The 23619-nt window shown below is 37.3% G+C and overlaps 1 pseudogene; it reads left to right on the plus strand.

Moving 5' to 3' along the window:
- The first annotated feature begins 13098 nt into the window (after positions 1-13098).
- Positions 13099-15619, plus strand: LOC136823727 (retinol dehydrogenase 12 pseudogene; annotated as a pseudogene).
- Positions 15620-23619: the final 8000 nt, after the last annotated feature.

Genomic DNA, 23619 nt, shown 5'->3' on the forward strand with positions numbered 1-23619 from the left:
CTAGATATTTGAAGGTGACTTTGAAAGACTTTGAATATGTTTGAAAATGTTCGGAAATGCTCAAATCTTCAAAATTTGTTTTCGAAAAATATTTGAATAAAGATGAAGAACTATTGACAAATTTTCCAAAAGATCTTCAGTGAAATTTTTGAAAAAAAAAGAGTTTCATAGAGTGCGTTTTTTAACAAAACAATGAAGCACCGAAGTTTAGAAAGCACGGGTATTATAGACGACGAGTTACGTAAATAAGAGGGGGCTAAATTGTTTAAAATTTTGTAAAAGAAGATCATTCTTCTACTATATCGACGATCAGCAAGACTCTCGAGACCAAGTTCAGAATAAAGTTTTTCTTGAGACGTTCCACGAAAGCAGCCTGTTATAGCAAGACAGGCATTATATTGGATAGATTCAAGCTTACGCACAAAAGTCGAATTTCCAGGATGGTCGTATATATGATATCCCCATAGTCTAAATGTGGTCTAATGTAAGTTTAATATAACGTAAGCAGAGATTGTCTTGGTACTTACTTTATTGCCAATGTTTGGCTTGATTTTGGTTTATTTTTGTTTTTGATGGTATTACTTTCATTATTTTCAGTACCCAGTGTAATTTCTCAGTAAGTGCACCAGGATAGAGAGTGTACCCTTAGTTTAGGGCACTCATAACTTTTTACCGTTCCCAGACTCTTTTTAAATTTTGCAAACGCGGCCAGGAGAAATTCCCTAATCAAAAGGTTCCAGATGTTAAATATTTTCCCGACCTTCAGAGCAATAGCGTGTCAAAAGAAAATTTCTAGTTTTTCTCACATCTAGTACCAGATAGAACACTTGTATAATGTGAAATCCATAAAGCGGTCATAGCTCTTGCTTCTGATTTTGAAAAACCACCACCACCATTTGTTTTGCCATGTCATGTTGTTTTTTCGACGTTTTCGAAACTCCTTTGCTAGTCTCTGAAATGCTATCATTACTGATCATTAATTATGTTTGAACCTTACAAAACCTTGGTGTAAAAATACCGTTGCCGTTGGTTGTTTCTGTTCAATATTGAAATAGACTGGACTGAAAACTTTCGCTCAAAATGAATGTCCACGCTGTTGCTTAGTGACCATCTATATATTGTTTCCACTGCCAATTATATTTAGGCAAACTTTAAAAAGCACATCTTGTCTGAGTAATATGCAGAAAAAATTATGGCCATACCTCTTATCAATGTCATACCAATGTCAATTGAATACTATACATGGTCGGGAAGTCCCAGCTCCGAGGTTGAGATTTTTTTTATTTTGGTCACGTGATCGTTTCGTATGTGCAGATTTCGGCGGGAAACGAGTTTGCTACTTCAGGACTGAGCAGAAAATAAAAACAAACTTCATTCTATCCTTGGAGATAAATCAAACAAGATGGCTGAACACTTTGAAACTGCTGAGATAGTCGAAACTGACTTTGAATTTGCGGTCGACTAAGTTCCTATATATCGCTCAACCACTTTCAAAATTCAAGGTTCGTATATGACTACATGACATATAAAGAAAGCTCTATTGAAGGAAGCTCCATCAGATACGGTTACAACAACTTTTAGTTTACAAGTCAGCTCTAATATGGACTAACTCCCTTGTACTGAGGTAAACCAGAATAGACAGGACAACCAGGAAAAACACAACAAGTCCCACTCGTTCTCACCATTTTTTTGAGGTTGTTTTTTATTTTTTTTGTTTAGTTTTTGTTGTGTTGGTGATCAGTAATAAATTATAATAAATAATAATAATCAAAAATTTCAGTCCTGAAGTAGCACCTTCGTCTTGTCGCCTCGCCGAAATCTGCACATACGAATCGATCACGTGACCAAAATAAAAAAAAAACCAACCTCGAGTTCCGAACCAAGCCGACTTCCTGACCATGTATATTTCTAGTGACTATGCTCTTACCATTGAGTTAACTCTTTAAAATTCCATTTTTCGAACCGAATTAATCCGTTTTAAACTTGGTGCTCACATATTGAAAAAAGGCGTTTAACACTAGTCGCACGCTTCTAATGTTTTGTCGCGTGTTTTTTCTTTCTAAGCAATCTAGAACAAAAGCGAGTTTGTTTACCTCCCAAAATTCTTCTACAAGACGGTTGAGCGCGGGCACTCCCGGGCACTCCCGGGCGAAATTTGAAGCATGGAAATGGTTTTAAATTAAATTATTTTTGAAATTGTCTCGCAAAAATTAATCCACATAAGGTAGGTGTAAGCCCCCCCCCCAATGTAAGGGAGGCCGACGCTGTGTATTTTCCTTAATAACTCATGAAATATAACTAGCTAGCTGTTCGTATTCAAAAGAGAATGAAAATGCCTATGTCATGAACTGGAAAAGTCAGCCTTTTGACTAAAATTCACAAAAAAGGGGTTGCCAGTAACCTTTTTGAAGAAAAAACTTTAACAACTCGGAGTCAAAGAACTAAAATATATCTCTATTGCCTTCTACACGAGCAAGTCTGAGATTTAAGCTCAAAAGAAATGATTGTCAAACATAAAACGTTTCTCGTTTATTAGAAAGGGATGTCCATTCGAGAGGAATATGTTTTGAGGTCGGGTGTTTATCGGTACCATTGGTGTACCTTATGGTCTACCCTAATTTCTCATTCCCACAGCATGATAACTTACTATCTTCGTAAATAAACTGACTGTTCAAGCTTTAAATACTCCCCAATAGCAATAAAAATGGTTCCAGGATAAGTATTTCGCTGAAAAAACAACATTTTCTTGTTTTTTGTACCATACGCGGAAGAATCTCATGTAGCGCTGTTGTTTCACAAAAAATCTTTGCGCGGGCTTTGAAATTTTACAGACCAGAAAACGCGTATTGTTTATGTTATTTCCCGATATTTTCCGATTCGGGTTAGACAGCCTGCTATTTTTTGTGCATCAAAAGACCACAGGCTAGTAAGTTCCATCATTTTGATTGGCTTGATCAAAGATTACATCATTTTAGACCAATGAAGTTCGTTTAATGACATGCGGTTTGAGACAAAATTTTTCCCCATTTTTCCCTTGGAAAAGCACTCACACTTCAATTTAACCAAGGTTGATTTTAGGCGAAAATTCTGCCAATTGTAGTCTTGGCTAAATGTTGTCTGCACTAAAATTCAATACCATGACTATCCTCAGGGAAATTGATGAATAAAATAGGCTGAATAGTGAAAATTAACCCATTTCCCCGGCCCATTTCATAAGGGTAGGGTTGTATCATTCGCGTATTATTTTCCAGTCTGGTCTGTAAATTTTTTTCGGGGTAGATCATAAGGTACACCATTGGGGTACCCCATGGTACGGCATCACCTTTTAAAACAACCCAGTTTATCGAATAACTTTTCTTCTGGGAGGGGCGTTTAAAAGAAGGGAGGTGTTTATTCGAAGTAATTTCTTACCTGGTTCTCTTTCGTTGTAGTAGATTGGACGAGAACCAACCATACATATTTGGGATGTTGAAAAATTACAAGCTATCTCCATATTAAAAGGACATCACACGCATGGAGTCTGTGCTATCGATTTTACCGGTACGTTCTTTTCTATTACACATTATGACGAATACACAAAAAAATATTATTTCTCATTAGTTTAGACCATGTTCCCACGTGACGGTTCCGTATTGTTCCGAAACGAAATGAAACTATTCTATTGGTCAATTTTCAGACTGACGTCATTTTTAACCAATGGAATAGCTTCATTTCGTTTCAGAACAATACGGAACCATCACGTGTGAACATGCTTTTAATGTGTCCGCGTGTACGTCATTTTGTTCTCCTTTATTTCAATCATCTTTAATAGGATTGGAGATAGGATTAAGATAGATTAATCAATACATCTTACATATATTTTCATTTGTTAAAATTTAAAATCCATATATTACTGTCAGTTTCACGCCTTGTGCGATCATCAGATATACTATACTACAAAATAAATTTTCTCTCATAAGATGTATACACTATGCTAGAAATTGCAAACCGTTACGAATAATACATCTTATTAAAAAAGGTGTGTCTTCCAAGGAACCATTTATTGAAAATCCAGGGGGTCGAGATGTATTTTACATTTTACTGACCGGTCTACTTATAAAGTACCAAATATCACCATATAAACAATTTTTCGGACAATTTTTCGATTTTATCGGTCAATTTTGGTAATTAAGGCAAATTTGAGCCAAATCTGTTTAAACCAAGAATTTATTATAGACACTGGATAGACAACGAGCTAATTTTTCATTGATTTCTTATGTTCTAGCTATGTCCGCAGTAATGACATTATTGTTCACTATCCTTCCTTCAATAAACCATTTTTCATATCAATTTAGTTCGTGTTCAGACATGAAAGTTTAAGTTTAAGGCTTAAGTAGTACTAAGTTGATAGTGAAATTAAGAAATGCAACGACTTAATTGCTATTTCATCTTTTAGATAGATTACACAAGAGAGGAAAAAGGAATCCCCTTTTGAATGTTTGAGTGAGGCTTCGCTTTTGATAGAGGAGATCGCAAACAGTTTTGTTGCGGAGTATGGGAACCTCCATACTTCGATCCATGATATTCTCATTAAAAGCCCATTAACTGCCTAAATTGCTAGAGACGCTCCGAGCGTCGCTAAGTCATAAATTTCACGTTCTTCTTTCATAATTTACAAAAGGAGCATGCTTTTCACTTGTGAACTCTGATTTCGTCTATTCAGAAAACTGTGATAATATAGTAAAAACTTTTTTTTTAAACCAGAGGGTGATTCCTTTTTAAAATTTGGTTTAACTAATGAGGAGCGTGCAGATCAATACAAAAGGAATATAAAAGAAACATGTAGACTTAATTACTTTAAACCTTGGCCTGAACCATTGAGTTTCAAGGCGAAGGCTAGAGGTCAATCTCCTTGGTAGGATTTGAAGCCAACAAATCCTACCAAAGTTGCGCGGCCTTGAGCGACCCGCCTGGTTTTTACACAAATGACAGATTGAAACTAAAATTTACCGCTTAATTTCGAAAAATATATCACTCGAAAACAAAGGAATTGCTAGATTCAATCCGTCGTCAAAAATACGGCGCATATTTTAAGGCTTCAATTTTTCTTGCCTGAGAAAGGTTAGAGATTGACCTCTAGCCTTCGGCTTGAAACTCAATGGTCTGAACACGACCTTAATCATCTTTTTAACCGCTCTGCATAAGTTTCGCAGCTTGGCCTTTGCAAACGAAGCGCTGCGGAATTCGCCAACGTTCCGGACCTGATCTATTTGCCGAACTGAGTGAAATGGAAAGACTTCGGTGCCGGGTATGTGCGAGCCATAATGGTACCTTTTTCATGCCTTAAAAGTCTCTCAAAGGGGTACAAATTCATAAGTTAGTCTCTGAAATGGTCCCAAAATCACGAAAATCGAAAATTTGTCTCTCAAAAGGTCACGATTTCCAGAAATTTTGACCAAAATTTGGTGAAAATCAAACCAAAATTTAGAAAAAATCGACCAAAATTTAGGAAAAAGTCTCTCAAAGGGTCCCAAAATCATCAAATCTTTGTCTCCCAAAGGGTCGATTTTCAATTTTCGGCTCGGACATACCCGTCACCTCGCAAACCTAGTACCCCCTCCCCCCCGGGTTATGATACCTAGCTGAAAATGGACCCATCTGCTTTGGAGTTTTGCTCGATGGTTCTGTGACTGTCGATGTGAAACGAACTTAACTAACACAGACACAAGATTTTTTTCCAGAAACAGACTGTTTCTGGATTTCATCAAAGAATACTAATATACAGTTCATGTGTAAATTTGAAGCATATCGGTACGGTTTTCTGGGTTTTCATAATATGCTGACTGAAAATCAACCTTTCAAAACTTTGGTTTTGACACGGTCATTGGTTTCATTTTTGTAAACTTGACACATATTTTTTCAAAATAAACTGGTTCTGGATTTTATTAAAGAATACTAACAGTTCATGTGTAAATTTGAAGTAAATCGGTATGGTTTTCATGATGCTGTGACTGAAAATCAACCTTTCGGAACTTTGGTTTTGGTTGGTTTCATTTTTCAAACTTGACACAGATTTCTTCCAAACAAACAGGTACTGGATTTCATTAAAGAATACTAATATGCAGTTCATGTGTAAATTTGAAGCAAATCGGTACGGTTTTCATGATGCTATGGCTGAAAATCGACCTTTCGGAACTTTGGTTTTGACATGGTCATCAGTTTCGTTTTTCAAACTTGACACAATTTTTTTCCCAACACACTGATACTGGATTTCATTAAAGAATACTAATATGCAAATCATGTGTAAATTTGAAGCAAATCGGTACGGTTTTCATGATGGTATGGCTGAAAATCTGCCTTTCGGAACTTTGGTTTTGACATGGTCATCAGTTTCATTTTTCAAACTTACTTGACACAGATTTTTTCCAAACACACTATGATGCTGGATTTCATTAAAGAATACTAATATGAAATTCATGTGTACCGTCAACGGCTCTAACTTGGGACAGTTTGACGAAACATAGGACAGCAATTCGGGCATAATTTACCGAACCTCCAAAGTCATTTAATTAACATAGTCGCAAATCTCATAGAAAACAAACTTGTTGTCAAGGGAGATTTAACAGTAAGTGAAAATACAGACCAGAAATCAACCATACCATGTTATGACCACTCGCCCCAAGTTAGAGCCGTTGACGGTAAGTTTGAAGCAAATCTGTACGGTTTTCATGATGCTATGGCTGAAAATCAATCTTTCGGAACTCTGGTTTTGACATGGTCATCGGTTTCGTTTTTCAAACTTGACAGAGTTTTTCCTTTCTGTATACTTTGTTGTTTTGATTTTTTTTCAAATAAACTGTTTTGTAATAGTTCTTTAGGGGATTCCACTACCATTTTAATTGATGTTTACTTCAGATGAGGACCTCTCTGAAGACGCCCGGTTTTAGCCAGGTGCGACCAGGCGGAAAAAATAAGTAGATTTTTAAAAACTCCCAGTTACCGCCTGGAAAGCACCTGGATGCAGTCTGAGCGGTCTCCATGCGGTAAAATTTTAAAACTCAAAAACGCCCCTTTTCCTCAAAAAAATCAAAACAACATTACAGCCTGTTTCACGCCTTACAGGCTGTAATGTTTAATTTTTTGAGGAAATATACATTTTAATCAGCTCTACCTTGGTATAGAGCACTTTGTCTCCACAAATTATTGATATTGAAGTCACTGAGACTTTCAGATCTTGAAATCTCAAGGGGGGCTGGAGGCACCACTATCATGCTTCGCTTTGTACAAAATTTTTGCGGATGGTAAACGTTTGGTGAGTGTTGGTTTGGCTCAACATCATTCTATTGTTCTTTGGGACTGGAGACGAGGTGAAAAATTCGCCACTGCAAGGTATTCTTCAACTAATCTTTTCATGCTTGACTCAAAAATTAAAGAAAGGACTTGAATTCATTCGTCATAATTTACTGTCACTATGAGGAAGGAACACAAATTTCAGTTTGACCGCCTGCCTCAATAAAGGAAATTCGTGAAAAATAATGCAAGCGAAGCGAGCGTGAAAATTTTTTGACAATTTTTTGCTGCTAAAAACGCTATTGTAAGCCAATTATGTCTTGTTATCCAACAATTATTTGGAAATCTTTGACTTTCCGTGACGTCCCGTATATGATTGAATTTCGCCGAAATAGATATTCAGGTTTTTGTTCTCACTTGGAGAACTATTTTCATTTATTCCCTACCTACCAAATAAAAAGGTACACCTTGACAATGTTTTGCCGACTGGCTTTAACGAAATTTGCATTTTTGTAGACCTCTGAATTTCCACACTTAAGCCCGTATTGTTAGTTAAGAGATAGCGTCAGAGGCCGAATGAACAGGAATATCCTGTTTCAGTATCTACAAATACGTTTATTTCACTATAAGATACTTTTTTGTTTATAGGGGTCACAAAGACAAGATTTTTGAGGTACGATGCGATCCAAACAACATCGATAGCTTAGTGACTGTTGGTGTACGTCATATCAAATTTTGGACGATCGCCGGTGGAGGTCTTACGTCAAAACGTGGCACGTACGGAAACGTTGGGAAAGCGGAGACACAGCTGTGCGTAACACATCCTAAAGAAGCGGGAATGTTAGTGACTGGTGCAGCGAATGGAAAATTATACGTTTGGAAAAATGAAATCTTGAAGACACGCGTAGCTGCACATGAAGGTCCAATCTTTGCCATTTACGCCCTTGAAAAGGTTGGTTTTATGTTTTCGTCTCACATGTTTCTTCATGTGTCTTGTGGAATAAGATTACTGGGAGGAAACAAAGAGAAAACAAAGTTTGCTGGGTTGCCGAGTTGGATTTTAAGCGTCATTTCTTTTGGTTTTATCCAAGTCTTGGAGCTGCTTATAAATGTATGTCTGTATTTGTATGAATTATGTGTACCTAAAAGGGGAACATTTTTGGGAAAAAGTGACGAATTTTTTAGTTGACTGAGTAGAGATTATAACAAATTGTTTTACAAAAGTGACGAAATTTTCAAGACTTGGCGAAAATCTTTCCGGACAATTTCATTTTTTCTGATAACTTTGTTGTTTTTTAAAGGGCTATGTATCAGGCGGAAAAGACGGTGTTGTTTGTTTATGGGACGAGAATTTATCACGATGCCTGAAGACCTACAAATTGAACAAATCTAGCCTAGCAGCAGGTCAGCCGAAAGATGTTTTGGTGCGCGATAACCCTGCTATACGAGCTGTTACTTTGGGTCAAAGAAATATTCTTGTTGGAACTAAGAATGGCGAGGTATGTTCTCTTACAGAATGTCCTTTTCGTTTTATTAGAGTATTTTTTTTATATTAATGGTCGAAAATTGCAAATTGCATTATTTCATAATGTTGCTTCGACAGTTATGTCTTGTAAATCACTACAATTTTACCCTCTATTTTAACTTGATTCGGCTGCCTCGAGTTTCTATCTTCTTATACTCATAAGAACTTATTAAGCTTAAGGGAAAGAATGAATCAGGGTATTCCTTAATATCTTTCTTAGTTTTCATGCACCACCTTGGGGGGATTTTGACCGATAGACACTTTAATTTCTTTCTTTTAATTTTTAGATTTGTGAAATCGATAAATCAGGGCCAATCACATCACAAAACAAAACATGGGAAATAATTTATTTCAGCCTTCTGATTTAACCTTTAGTTATTTTTAGTTGATGTATACTTTAATGGTGCTTTTCTCTGTTTCATCGTGTCAAGCCTAAAATTTTTCCTCATGCCCAGGGTCACTGCGAGGGAGAGTTCTGGGGACTAGCGTACCATCCAACAGAACATCAAGTAGCAACCATCTCTGATGACAAAACAGTTCGAGTATGGGACCTGGAGAAGTTTTTATACTTATTCGTGGCAAAGTTTTGGCGGAAAACTGGGATAAAAAAAACTTTTTTTGGGGTGGAGGTAGTAGCCAAATTTGCCAAAAAGAAAAAAACGGGAAAAGAACAAATTGAGAATTTAAAAAATGGAGCCAGTGTAGATATAAAAAATTCTGGTATGTTTCTATTTCAAGTATAATTTACGTCGAGTTTCAACATCACTTTGACAAATATATAAGGGGCCCCCCCAGCGGTTTGCGTGAATGCGTGAATGGGCTTTTTTGGTTGCGTGAATGCGTGAAAATCGAAAAAAACTTGCGTGAATGCGTGAATTGAAAAAACTTGCGTGAACGTGAAAATTCATATTTCTATTGCGTGAATGCGTGAATCTGCCCTGTTTTTTTGCGTGAACGCGTGAATTTTTCCTTTTCACAGTTTGTAGAAAACCCCAAGGCGCGCACCTATCCAAAATTCAAGGGATGCCAGGTGAAGGTGCACAAAAAAAATCAGCAACTTTCAAATTCTCTATTTTATAAAACGATTCATGATTTAGATGCGCTTTCTAGCAATCTAGACACCTTAAATTTCCAGATTTTTTCGCTCGGGCCAAACATGTATTGGCCCTCGAATTTTAAATAACTCTAATTTGCCCCCTTGAAAGTGTTTCTTTAAGACATGTTTAAGACCATGGTTATGCATGATGAGTGATCCAGAGCCAGGGTCAGAGCCACTGGGGGCAGGAGGCGGCCATGACTTCACCACGTTTTTGCAAATAAAAAGAAACTTATTTCAAAGAAATTTTTACCCATGATGTAGACTTTCGATAACCTGATTTCTTGGCAAAATTAGTCTGAAATGGAGTCGTATTTAAGCACATCAGAGAGTTAAAATAGAAATTTTCTCCTGTCGGCGCAAAACATGGTTGCGCCTCCTTAGTCACTATGTTTTCGGCCCCTCCACGTTAGGAAATTAATTCGCGAGCCCTGATTAAAACCTTTGTTTTTAAATTTTTTTGATCGCTTCGCTCGCAACAAATGTTCATTCTTTTACCTCATTTTACAAGCTATCAAGCGATCGTACCTTGCCTCCAACGAATTTAGACTACATTCTTTTTCAATTGTGTTAAAGAGAGCATTTTTAGCCAAACACGAGTGACAGAGATGCAAAACTTTCCTTTCTGCGTAAACCATGGTTGCGCCTCCTTACCCCTGACCTAAGCATCATGGTGTCATACTCAAGTTTGTTTGACCTACCGGGTGTCTCTGAAAAAACTTCCCCCTGTTTGATTCAATATTGCGAAAAAGTGAAAAAATATATTAGCTTGATTTTTTCTAAATCGTTTAGAGGAGGGTTTAACTTAAATTTTGGTATATCAAACTTTAAAATTGCTTCATTAGATCAAAAGTTATGACAAAAAGAGTAAAAAAATTGTTTTCAAAAAGAGCGCAAAAAGACGAAAAAACAAGGTATGACGCTACCAAACAAGGTGTTTTATAGTCAGGTCTACAGGAAAAAATCACTACTGAGTTAAGTTTTTCTCAAGTGCATGACCAGATCCGGTCGAATAATATCTCGAGTACAGCCTTGTCTACAGCCTTGTCATACTTTTTTATGCAAATCGAACGTTTTACTCCATAATGGCGGAAATTACGTAAATTACGTAACTTAGCGAGATGTGCGAGACCTCTATTTTTGACATTTTCCCCGATTTTTTCCGAAAATTTCCCCGACTTCCCAAAAAATTGGGTTTACGTGAATTTCGAGAAAAACTTGCGTGAATGCGTGAATTGCGAAAATTTTTTGCGTGAATGCGTGAAATTTGGGTCCGCTGGGGGGGGGGGCCTCATATAACGTATAACAAAAAGCTTCATGTTCCGAAAGCCGGAGTTTGTCAAAATAGTCTTTAAATATTGTTCAATATTCCACTTCGTGTTCTGCAAAATTAGTATGCGAATAAATTGTCTTCGTCAAATTCAGTCAGAATCACTGTCTTCGTCCTCGTTGACTGGAGCAAATATTTCGCGGATCTCCCTCAACTGCTCCCTGGCTACCCCATACTCTTCAGGCATGTTTTCCAACGGTACGAACCATCTGCCATCTTTTCTCACTTCACGGTATGCAAAATATGAGTCTTTTCTAAACTGTTCTCGCTCTTGATCCTCACAGCTCGGCTCGAATCTCTCCAACGCTGGTTCAATACGGAGACGTTCTTTCTTTCCACCCACAGTTTGTTCGAAAGTGACGTAATACTTTTCTTTGTATTCAACTGAATCATCGAGTCGAGTCTTGGATAACACCAAAGTCTCGTTGTCCCAATCATGCCACATTGGTAACCAATAATAGCTGACCGCTTCGCTATTAAATTTGCCAAGACAGATATCGTTAGTCGGGAACCGTAAAAATTCGACGGAGTTTTCGCTGGCCACCAACGGTACACCCCAATTGGATTTCAACATCACTTTCTGCGCAGGCGCTTTAAACCACGTTTCATCTTTCTTCACCTCGTCAACTTCCTTTCGAATAAAATCTCGCATTGTTTTGTTTTTCTTCCAAGCTTTCTTAAGCAGTTTGAGCAAAGTTGGTTTCTCCATCTTTTCTAGATAGTGTTTACTTTCTTTGAACGTCACTACGGACCTGAAGCCTTTCTTCTTCAATTCTTGTATTGTGCTCGCCATTTTTTGTCTGTTATCTAAAATCTGGATAAAAACAATAAATTATTACATGACTTTCTCAATTAATGTTCGCGAGATTTAATTTCGTGAGCCCAAAAAATTGCGAGAGATTCAGATTTTTTTTTGCGAATCAGCGTTTGGAAAAATGTGGCTCTGTTTTAATTTCGCGAATTAAAAAATAAGAAATTTAGTATGCATTTTACATTTTATTTGGTTAATATAGATAAAAGACCTTTAAAATGTATTGTACCATACACTATTTCCAACACTCTTAGCGCGATTCTAAGCCATCCCTCTCAAAATGATTTCTGTCTGACAAAAGCTTGAGGGTCCACGAGAGTCTCTCATTTCAAATTTACTGACGGCGTCACACTCTAATTGTTTTTCTCTAAATTCAAAAGAATGGCATTCTGCAAAACACATTTGCTTTGTGTTAACCGCGTGGCCAAAAATGACAGCCAGCAAATATTATTTGAGTTGTCAGCTGCAGTTGTTTGGGAAATGGTGTGAAGATTCTTTAACTTCAAAGTAGCGAATGTTAATTGAGCCAATTTTGTCGAAATTTTCCTTCACTATCTGTTATATCTAATTATCTCATTATTTATTTTTAAATTAATAATCCTTTCGTCTTATGCCTCCATGTCTCTTGGGGTGTTCTTAACTTTCTGAGCTTTAAACCTATACAAGAAATGTTCTTAAAATGTTCTTGTTTCACCATTTTATGAGTATTTGTGTGCGATTTCTTAAGAAATTTGGTGTGGTTCTTTTATAGTCTGTTCTTATAAAAAACATGCAATGGGAAAGTTATTTCTAATTTTTAGAAGGCAGCGAAGTTTTTCTCCCTCCTAATTTATAAAGCTCAAAGGGTATTGAAGTCCTCGGAAAATCTCGCTTGCGTGTTAAAAAATATTTTGAAAATATTGAATCTAATATAACAACTCTGTGAATATCAATAGAAATCCATTGTTGATATAATCCCCATGACTACCAATAGAAAAAACTCGCGCATGCGTGATTGAGGTTTTTGCGTTTGAATTATTTATTGATTTGTTTCTTCAGTTTGAGAGAAATCTTCGATTCCATTCAAAAATTGTTGAAAAATTTATTAATTTCTCTTTTTCATGATCGTCATTTATGAGGTTTTTCTTCTTCATTTTCGTATTCATTTCCATTGCTGTAACACAAATTGATTGTTTATTGAGGGAAAGAGTGATGGTGAAGAAGATGACCTTCCACTTTCTCACGCCTTCGAGAAAGATTGCTACGTCTCTATCGCTGGTTGGCTAGTTTAAAAAAAGGTTTTGATGATTTCGTTGCAGATGAATATACAAACGACATTTTAACATATTTTTCGTTACATTGGATTGCATCTCTCGATAACCAACTTGCTGAAAAACACTGAAAACAAAAAACAAGTACATTTTCATCAAATATTTCAAATAACTTTTTAAAGAAACGTTGATCTGGTACTTAAAGAGACAATATTTGGATGGCAAGATGCTCCTCAAAGGGTTGTTATTTATCTCAGTTCTCGCTCTTTTTGTCAGTTGGACCGAAAGTAAAGAATGCAGGGATACGGACAAACGTTGTAAACAATGGGGAGCTACCGGAAACTGCTTCAAAGATCAAAACCTCCGGAAAAAGTGCCCGGATGCTTGTGGATTATGCCGGACACCTGATGAGGATGAGATCTTACGTAGCGTACATGCTTCAACAGAACGAACTATCCTTTTGGTTTATCTGTTTATTGGGTTCATTGCAACAGCTATTGTTGTGACCATCATCCGTCTTATGAATACGGGTGGAGTGTGCTTATCCAAAGGTACCATGAAAGATAAGCTTGTCGTCATAACGGGAGCGACCTCAGGCATAGGGTTGGATACAGCTTTTCATTTAGCGTTACGGGGTGCGAAGGTTGTCATCGGCTGCCGTAATTTGAAAAAAGGTTTCAAAGTCGCCAAAGATTTACGTAATCAAACGGGTCAGAAGTTGATCGAAGTTCGCAAACTTGATTTGACCTCGCTCGTTTCTATTCATGAATTCGCTGACGTCATCAAAGAAGAATTCCCGAAAACCGACGTCTTGATTAATAATGCCGGAATCTACGGCAGCCGAAAAAGAGAAGAAACGGAGGATGGGTTAGAAAAAACTTTCCAAGTGAATTATCTCGGACATTTTTATTTGACCAAGTTATTGAGTCAAAACATGAAAGAGAATACACCTTGTCGTGTCATAAATGTCGTGTCAGATGACTTCAAGAAAGGCGACCTGGATTTCAAAAATCTTCAAGGATTGAAAGGCTATAGTAATACAACCGCCTATCGCAACGCCAACCTGGCCAAGATGTATTTCACCAAAGAGCTTGCAAAAGTCTTCAAAGATTCGGGAGTAACAGTGAACGTGGTGAACCCAGGGACGGCCGTCACTAGTTTGTGGAAAGATATCTTTCCTTATAACTGGTTCATAACCTGGTTCCTCATCTCACCTTATTCTTATCTGTTTTGGAAGAGCTCGAGTATGGCGGCCGAAACAGCCTATTATTGCGCTTTAGATCGTGGTTTAGAAAAAGTTTCTGGTAAATATTTCAAAGACTGTAAAGAAGAAACTTTCCCCGAGCTCGAGGATGAAGTTGGGCGTAAATTATGGGCGGTTAGTGAACGCCTACTGACCCCAAAAAGATTGTCCACTTTGAACCAAGCCGCCATTAAGAGGGCGTTGAATGATATCGCTGATGCTGAGGCTGTTAAGGACCGAGGCGAAGAGAAAGTTTCCGAGGCGGAAACTGCACAGTCTAATGGAGATGATGTCGCGGATGGAGCACAGGCTGATGTTGAAGATGTCGTGACGAAAAGTTCGAAAGTTTCCATCAAAAAGAAGAAAAAGATTAGCAAGAAACCAAATATCGGAAATAAAAACGCTGTCGACAGTGTTGAGCAAACCGGTGCAGAAAACACCGATACAAAAAGTGAGAGTAAAACCGCTAGCAGTACCGAAAAAAGTGGAAGTAAGACCGTGGAAAGCACAGCATCGAGTACTATGAAGAAAACAGTGGGTATTGAGAACTCCCTGGCACCAAAAGAAAAGAATGTAAACAAAGAGAAACGAAGCCCTCGCCCTGGTAAGAAAGGAGGTGAGTCCAAAGATACTAAAAATGATGTCGATGGGAAAGGAGAAAACGCTGGTTCTTTGAGAAATCGAAAACCCACAACCTCCAATGATAAAAAAAATGGAACTGTCACCAAAACCCGGAAAAAAGCTGCTAAGTAGAGATTAATGTAGACTTTTAATTCCAATGCTCGTGACATTGACTTAGTGACATTGACTATGAGCTTTTTATGGCTTGAATAACTAAAGGAAATCCTCAGACTCAGTTCAGTAAGAGGTATGCGTGACTTTATTAAAGCGGAGAAGACTGTGAATTTTGCTGGATAGAAATTATGGGCTCTATGTTCCAGGAATATCAGTATGGCTTAAACTTATACAGGTGAACTTTGGAGAAAGACACGAGCTCTAGCTGCTTGTAAATGTGATTTTTAGATTTTACAACGTATGTAAATTAATATTTATAAAGATTTAGATAGATAGTGAAATAATATCGAAATGATTGAATCGCTATTCATTAATAATAAAGGTTTTGATTTTGAAAAGTAGCGTCTAAAAGTCTTGCTACAAGTAATCGATATAAATTTTAATTCGTTGAGGTTGATTTTGTTTAAGGCCTGTTTACATCATAATGTATCAATGTGTGTTTCCTCAACTTATATATGGTAACCCTTCAGGAGGAAAGTGTTCTAACTTTTCTCTAATCCCATCACGGCCTAATTCTCCTACATAAACACCTATATAATGCAATTTCTCTCATTGTGAACTTTTGTGGTGCTTTTTAAGAAGCATGAAAGTCATAGCCTTAAGGATAGCATATCTACGATAGGTCCATATCCCGGCCTTTAAGGTAGTTTGACCTAGATCTACCAAGAAATTCGCACACCCTGAAGCATAAAATTGCATTTTTGTGAACGTATTGAGCCTTACTAAAAAATTCACTAAAAATTGCATTCTGTTGCCTATGGGCACTCGACTTCTAAACGAGGGTATGTGCCGCAAAAATGGCTTTCAAAATCGGACCCTTACAGTGCAGCCCTTGAGCAGTGAAAAGGTAACCTTACAGTGCATTTTACCTGACCCTTACAGTGTAGTTTGATTTTATATCTTATCTTGCTGAAGCCACGACACAATGTGCAAAATGGGTGCGATTTAAAACTAAAAAGATACATCAGATTTTTACTGTAAGACTTTCAATTCAGCAGTCACAAACACGCCCTTACAGTGTACCTTATTGGAACTAATTTTCGCGGGAACTAATTTTCGCGGTCGAAAAAAAATATCCGAAAAATTGCATTTCGCGGGTTTTAATTTTCGTGGTTTTTTCCATTCGGGAATTTTCGCGGGTTTTAATATTCGCGGTTTTGCCTTTTTTTGGACAAATTTCTTTCATTTTCCTAGGGATTTTTCAAATTTTTCGATAAAATTGGAAAAAATTGTATTTCGCGGGAATTAATTTTCGCGGTTTTCGACTCTCGAAATTTTTCGCGGGATCAAATTTTCGCGATTTTGACGAAAAACCGCGAAAAACGCTAAAATTAAAACCCGCGAAAATTAGTTCCAATAAGGTAGCTATCTAAAAGAAGACCCCTGTAATGCACTCTATCAAACGTACGCACCCTTACAGTGCATTTCGAGGGTCTTGAAAAACCTACCCTTAAAGGCGGCACATGCCGTGGGTCAGACCATATGAGTGCCCCCCCTTCCCGGTTCTGTTGCCAAATCTGATGATGGTTTTCATAGCATATTCTTAAATTTTTGGCCAATTTCATCATGAATATTCCTTTGAATATTCTTATAAAGTATTTTCTTATAAAAAGAAAGCGTGCAAATGGCAGTAGACGCTAGGGGTCCTGTTGCAGAATTCGAGTTTGAATAAGGTATCAGATAATTTTTTCTTTTTTTGGTATTTTAGCGGAAAGTATCGCCTACACTGTTTGACAATTCGCTGCTCGGTGGTTTGCAAGAGAGAAAGAAAATGACGGACTGGGTTGTCTCGTTTGAAAATGTTCGTCTCAGGAAACAAATCCAACCGCATTTCTGTTTACCTTGGTTTGTCAAGCAATTATCTCTAAATAGAAAACGACCTTCCCACATCTAAATAAACTTCCACACGTCAAACACTCTTAAAAAGAAAAGTTCAAATAGACTGCGTGTCCTGGGGCTATATATTTTCTCCTCATTTTTGGCAGACTTTTGGGTTAGGTATTTTTTCCACGTCAATTATCATTATGATGATTATGTAGGTAAACAAATGTTGCTGCATTTATCTACTCAGACACCCCTGTCTCACATTCCCGGTGAAGATTCTTCCTACAATGGGGATGAAAATTACTGTCGGAATAGACATTTTATTGTTCTCAGCTCAAAGAATCCAGTGGTGATTGGCGGTCTGTCCCGCCGGGTCTGTGACACAGGGGTGCACTCAGTCGATGGGTGATATCGCTGATTGACACCATTTTAAACACCCTCGTCTCAGTAATCCGATCGGGTTATCATGCTGCAGAGATTTCCAGGCAATTAAGTTTATGGCTTCCTATAAACTAAAGAAATGGATAATTGAGACAGGGTGTTTTATATCAAAATGGTACGTTATCTACCAACTGAGCTTGCTGCGTGAAAGAAAGATACACGCTTTTTTTTTTATAAGAATACACTTTATAAGAATGTCCATGATGAAAATGGCCAAAAAATTAAGAATATGGTAAGAATATCACCATCATGGAATTTAGCAACCGAACCTAAGAATGCCATTTTTAATGCATTTTAACCTGTAGATTGCCAATTTCGATCTTAACCTAAGAATACCGTAAGAATATTTTTGGATGATTTTCGCCAAAAAGTTAAGAATATTCATGATGAAATGAAAAAACACCATTCTTATAAAAAAAAAAGCGTGTACTAACGAGGGAAAAGTATTTTTGGTTGATAAACCACGATGTGTTTTCACATGTAAAAAGAACAGCTTCCACAAAAAGTGAAAAATAAACTTTATCTTCTCAGCAAGATAGCGCAGGCGTGTAAAACATAAATAAAGTTTCGATGAAACACCTCTTAAAAAACGTTCATCTACAAGCCCACACTGTGGCATATTGCTACAAGTGCAACTATAAATAAATAAAAGTTCTAATGCTGGAAATAGGATATTCTTTGTAAACATAATGTTTCTATATTTGTGTTATGGAAACATCATCTACTCAAGAGTATTATTCAAGTAGGAACTTTCTCTGTTGTAAGGATTACTACAGAATGCCCCCATCTTCTCTTCGCCTCTTCTCTAGTATTTTGTTGATAGAAATAAACAAATCACTTTTGGATATTCACATTAAGGTGCCAATTGATACTTCATAATCATTTGTAATATCATGTTGTTTTATTGTGCAACCCAGCTGGCACACAAAGTTGTTTCAACGTTGTTTCAACGTCCATCTAACGTTCACAACGTCCATATAACGTTAGACGAACGCTGAAACAACGTTGTGTGCCAGCTGGGAAGCTTCTTCTAATCTACTTTGTAAGCACCACCAAATAGAACCTTACCTGTGTCGAATGATTAGAGAATGTCTCACAAATTCTGATGCTACAAGACACAGTTAAAAGATCGTCCCCATTGATAAAAATACCCATGTGCGGCTAGAGGAGAGAAGGATGCGCTCAGGCCGAAAACACACCCCTATATAAGTTTCTAGTCTTTCCATCCCGAGACAGGGGTGGAAGGGAATGGGTCGGATACTGAATAAGTTATGTTGGTTTAAATTTTGATCTAAAACAAAATAAATCGGCCGAATCCCTTTCTCAAATTAAGTTTAACTAACGTTGGTCACAAAAATTTCAAACAAATTCAAACTGTTGTTGACTCGTAATCAGTCACAATTGTCTTTTTTACGTAATTTGTCTTCCCAACCCACCCGGCTTCTATTCTGCGACATCATAATCTCGCCCGGTTAGTGATGTACCCGGTCTATGATGTAATGTATCCTTCGTGACGTCATCAACAGGTTATAACAGGATTATGACGGGGGTAATTCTTTTGATTTATCTCCATCATCCTGTGATATGAGGGTAATTAACATTCCATCAAAACAAAAATTTGATGGGTTTAATAATGGCGACGATTAATGAGGCTTAAAAACAGCTTTCTAAAAATACTTCACTTCCTGTTAGATAGTCTTACGTCATCAGCATCAGACTTACAAAGTATGTTTCGTACATATTTATCTCGACTGAACTACAACTAGAATAACTCTAATGAGTCAGGTCTCCCTTGATACTAAATTAAGTTTTCTAAGTTCAGTCGATTAGCTAGAACATTAAAACTCTTGAAATTTTTAAAAAAGTAATATCAGTTCGCCCAAACGCAATCATATGTAAGGGGGTTCACTCAGGGGGAGCTGCTGCAGGCCCGGCGGAAGTGGGGGAGTCTGGGGAGGCTTCAGTCTCCCCACTTTTGAGCAAAACTTTTTTCTCCAATTCATGGCGAGTTCTATCTCATTTAGATCCTTTAGCCACTCCACTTTTATGGTTGTTCCGCCGGGCCTGTGCTGACTCTCAAACCACTTTGATTTACGAAATATTTTACGATTAATATTGCGAGTTGATTTTCGGCAGCTAAGACTTCTAATAAGATGCTGTTAACTTTTCTCACTTATCTAAGTTTTATAAGTTTGAACGGACTAGAAACTGGATTAATGCCTAAAATTTTCGATCATTGTCAACTAGGACTTATGCAAATGCAAAGGGATTTTTCTATCCTCGATTTTCGATTAAAGGTTTTGTTTTTAAATAAGAGTGATATCGTTTGCTTACTCATCAATTTTAATTCACAAGCTTTTTCGCATTGGATTGACACGGATGTGAAGCAAGATTGGTCGGAAAGAGGAAAAGAAAAACATTTTTTTGCTTATATCAGCATAATATAACAATAGCAAGACACTGTCCTGATTTAAAATATGTGTCTGAAATGAAACGGAATCACTTATGTAAAAGCAAAACCTTTAAGAACTTTTTGTTGGGAAAGCATAAACCTGAATTTCATGAAGCTATTTCCAATGAAGAGTACTTAAGCTTAATCTCCCTTAGTTCAAATGTTATTCTTTTTAAACTGACGTACTCTCTGCCTTGTTTAGTGTTCCAAACAAGTCGATAATCTCTGGCATGCGAGGTTATGTTTCACAATGTCTACTGCTTCAAATTTCAAGGTTCGAGGATTAATAATGTCTACCTATTTTAGTACAAACCACTCGAAGAATACAAAGCTTTCTCCTGTCTATGCGACTTAATTTAGGCAAATCAGAAATTTGAATTTGAAATATTCACGCTTCACATGAAAGTTTCAAGGGGTCCAAGATGGCAAACGCATTCTGATTATTTTACCGAGGTATCCGAAATCGTCACATTTTTATACACTGCCATCACCCTCGAAAACCAGGGTCACATACCCCACTGATGCTAATATGCTGATGGGCGCATTGACGTGGGACATGATAAGTAATACGGCCCTCGGCTCTCTTGCGTCGTAAATACGTGGCCCCTGGGCTTGCCGAGGGTGACACTGCCATATACTGTTTTCACGGTAATTGATTGCTTCAATTTGAGAAATCTGTGAAATCATCTTGAACTAGTAGAAGTTAAATTTTCAGCATGCAACATTTTTTGAAAAGGATGAACTTTTTTGAGAAACTCTTTCTGAGAGGTTAACACACCCTTGTCTCACAGCTCCTATTGAAGTCCCAATGGGGATAGAATATTGTTCCAAGGTTAAAAAATCCAATAGGAATGGTTTTGGAGTGCAATATTTAAACATTGAATTTCGAGTGGGGATGAAGTCAAAGTGAATTTTCCAGTGGGGCTGAAATTGTAGGGTATTTCCCCACCGGGGACGAAATTTTTGCCAAATTTTCCAGTGGGGCTGGGGTCCCAGCGGGTCTGTGACACAGGGGCGTATTAGCAGAAAAAATAATATCGGGGGAAGTGTAGAAAACCTCAGCTACATAGAATAATTTTTTTTGAGAACCTCAAATGGTAAGGAAAATGCTATTTAACCAATAATGTTCAAATGAGTTTTCCAGAACGAATACACACGTCCTTTTGGTTTCGAAAGATGCGACTTTTTTCTCTCGTAAATATAGATTTAAAATGTCGCAAATCCCCCAAGTATGAAAAACTTTACGGATTTTCAGGATTTTCCAAAAGGAATTCTGAAATATTTTGGAACCTCTTTTTCGTTTCCTTTCCCAAATCCGATTTAAACGGCCTTATTTTTTAATCAGGTTAAATCGAAAATTCTCGCTTTGCTTTTTGTCAATGTGGTACAGGTCACAGAAAAAACTGACATAAAATATTTTCATTTTCTCGCTTTATTTTTTTACTTTTTTCGTCAAAATAAAAAGATGTTTGGGAATGAGAAAAATTCTAAATTTTAATATATATTGTTAAATTTACCATAAAATAAACAAAAAATATTATTCTTTTCAATAAAATGTGTTTTAGCTCTCTGTTAATGTATCAATATTATTTTCAAAAAACAGAAAAATTTAATAAAATAAAATAAACAAAAAAATTTTTGGGTGTTAAAATTCTACAATATATTACAAAAAGAATTTAAAGTATTAAATAATTGTGTTAAAAGAAAAAAAACTTCTTATTGAACAACTCCGGACAAACTTCTATTTTCGGACACTATATCAACAAAAGAAGATTTCTGGGCAACAAAAAGTCCTGAAACGAATACTTAAAACGTACCAAATTTTTCTCAGTCTCAAAAAAAACAGAATCAGTATAAAAAGAACAGTTGTCAGGTACGGACAAAAAAAGACAAATCTTAGACAGAGTTTTTATATTTACGTCATTTTCATAACAAAGTCTTTGAAGATATCAACAAAGCGACTGAGCGCTACAAGTTTCTCTCGATGCATTTCCTCTACGCGGCGCATACGCTCTTCTTCGTGAGCGGCCCGCGCGACAATGTAATTATTGATGCGTTCAACTGTATCTCGCAACGTGGTGACTTCATGTGAACAATCACACGTACATTGAGTTTTAGGGCGTTTATTGTCAATGGGGTATAACATCTCATGTGATGGGGGCGGGTGCCCGTTCACATGTCCGTTCACATGTCCGTTATTCATCGGGTGGTGTCCGTTCATCATGAGGTTTTCTTGAGATAATTTACGTTTCAACATATTCGGTTTTGGTGACGAATTCGAACGCCCGTTCTCGAAAAATAACTCTCGGTGACGTTGCTCCATCTTGATGGCGTTTTCATGAACGCCCAAGGGCGGGTAAGGGTGGGGTAAGCCAGGATATCCTCGTCCTTGTGCTTGATAACTCAAAATGTTTGCTAAACGGTCATAATATTTACAGACGCGTTTGAAATTTCCTGGTCTGCCATTATGATCCAAAACCTTTTGAAAGTCAGCTTTCAAGTTTCGAAACTTTTGGTTACATTGGCACCCCGTCACATCGGAATCTACTTTCTCTCGAATAATACGCGCCACATCGTCCCAAACTTTAGTTTTTCGAACTCGGGGATCCTTCAGTTGGTCTTTGTAAGATTCGTAGAGGTCTAATAAAAGTTCGATTTCGCCTTTTGACCAAACATGTTTATCCTCGGGCGGAGAGGTGGAGGGCGAGGGTGGGGTGGTCGATTTACTGCTCTCGGAAAGCGAGCGAACAACAAAGCTAGGCGCCTTGTCAATAGACGGTGGCGAGGTCTGATAAGGTCTATGGAAATTGCCATTACTTCGTGGGGAGTGATGTGTATTGTTGTTTTCCTCGATTTTGCGATGAAAGTTGCCGCGATAAGCTGGTTGGGTGTGATTCAAAGTTGACATATAGACTGGTTGTTGACTTTGCTCGTAATTCGGTCTCGGGCTAAACCCGTCGTTCGTTGACCCATTATCGGAGGGCGTGCTTGGATTATATTTCGTGATGCCGTTATACGATTCACCATTGGTTGTATTGCTATTGTTGTTGTTGTTATTAGCAACGGTGTTGTTGGTGTCTTGCTCACTTTTGGTAGGTGAAGGAATTTGTTGATCTTCGTCCAGCGCTGTGATTGGCTCCATTTGATCATGTGGTTCCAGTGCAGGCATTAGTAATCCTTTTTTGAAATCTGTAGAAAGAAAAAAGAATTTATTAGCGCTCTGTGAGTTATTACGTCTTATTTAGGATTCTTTGAATATTTCGATTTCAGATCCATGATACTCTATTCTTAAAGTAAGGCCCAAGATACTAAGTAACTAGTCCATAAGCCCCTACCTATTGCAGAAGGAGGCTATCTATAACTGTGTTATATGAAAGTGAAAGAGAGTTTAAAGAGGTTTATATTTTGTTGTATGTTTTGATTGTGTTTATTTATTGTTGTTTTTGCATTATGTAGACCATCTATTGTTTAAAAGAGAAATCTATTTTTCTCTTCTCTTTCTTTCTTTCTTCTTACTTAAAGGGATTAAATCAGCCAGAAAGGTTTTTGTGTTGGTCCTTCTGGTCCGTTATAGAACGGTTTG

The sequence above is a fragment of the Clytia hemisphaerica genome, unplaced genomic scaffold, assembly GCF_902728285.1.
Source record: "Clytia hemisphaerica strain Z4C2 unplaced genomic scaffold, Clytia hemisphaerica genome assembly, whole genome shotgun sequence".
NCBI classification, from domain to species: Eukaryota; Metazoa; Cnidaria; class Hydrozoa; order Leptothecata; family Clytiidae; genus Clytia; species Clytia hemisphaerica.